Source organism: Rhinopithecus bieti, unplaced genomic scaffold (assembly GCF_001698545.2).
Source record: "Rhinopithecus bieti isolate Rb0 unplaced genomic scaffold, ASM169854v2 scaffold_15283, whole genome shotgun sequence".
Classification (NCBI taxonomy): domain Eukaryota; kingdom Metazoa; phylum Chordata; class Mammalia; order Primates; family Cercopithecidae; genus Rhinopithecus; species Rhinopithecus bieti.
The window spans coordinates 458,371-459,310 of NW_016808172.1; the positions used below are offsets into that span (position 1 = coordinate 458,371).

The following is a 940-nucleotide window of genomic DNA, read 5'->3' on the forward strand; positions in this document are numbered from 1 at the left end:
CCCCACTCCCCACCCCAGGCAGCCTTCAAGTTCCTCCCTTCTAATCCCATCCCAGGCCCAGATCCCGGGAGCAAATGGAAGAAGAAGAGAAGGGCGGTTGACTGAGTTCTGGGGACCCTGTTGTTCCCCCCAGCAGGGCTCACTGCGCCCCAGATAATAAACCCCCTCCCATCGCCTAGCAAGGAAGTCCCAGCTCCGGACATGGGGCCTGGCTGAGCTCTATGGCCCAGCGCCCCTCCTTCCCAACCCACGCAGGAGCCCCTGCAGCCCCTCCCTCTCCTCAGGGAGGGAGACCCTGACGCTAGAGGGAGAGTCTCTTAACCCAGCTCTCCAGGTGTCAAGGGGACCCCTGTCCCCCACCACCCTAGGGCTGCTGGGAGACGCAGGGCTCAAACCCAGGCCTGGGGCGCCCTCTGCTGCCGCCGCCAGGAGCTGCACCGCTGCAGGCCGGGGCGTGGGACCGACCCACCGTCTTAGGGACTGGCTTGGCCCCCTGGGGACTGAGCCGCATCCCAAGCCCATCCTCCAGCGCTGGGCACCCTGCTTCCACCCTGGGAAGCGCCCTGCCCACCCGAGGGGACTGGCAAAGCTCTCCCACCTTAAATGCACTAAGTTAAATCCAGGGCCCGACGTGATGGCTGGCGCCTGGAATCCCAGCACTTTGGGAGGCCGAGGTGGGAGGACAGCTTGAGCTCAGGAGTTTGAGACCAGCCTGGGCAATGTGGCGAGACACCATCTCTACAAAAAAATACAAAAATCAGGTGGGCGTGGTGGTGGGCACCTGTAATCCCAGCTACTCAGGAGGTTGAGGTGGGAGGATCACTTGAGCCTGGGAGGCAGAGGTTGCAATGAGCGGTGATCGCACCACTGCACTCCAGCCTGAGCAACAACCCAGCACTGTCTACAAAAAATATATATATATTTTTATATATTTTTATAT

General features: G+C 60.6%; 1 protein-coding gene across 1 annotated transcript in view; it reads left to right on the forward strand.

Moving 5' to 3' along the window:
- GRIN3B (glutamate ionotropic receptor NMDA type subunit 3B) overlaps positions 1–940 on the forward strand; it is a 10,502-nt gene that overhangs the window by 1,499 nt on the left and 8,063 nt on the right.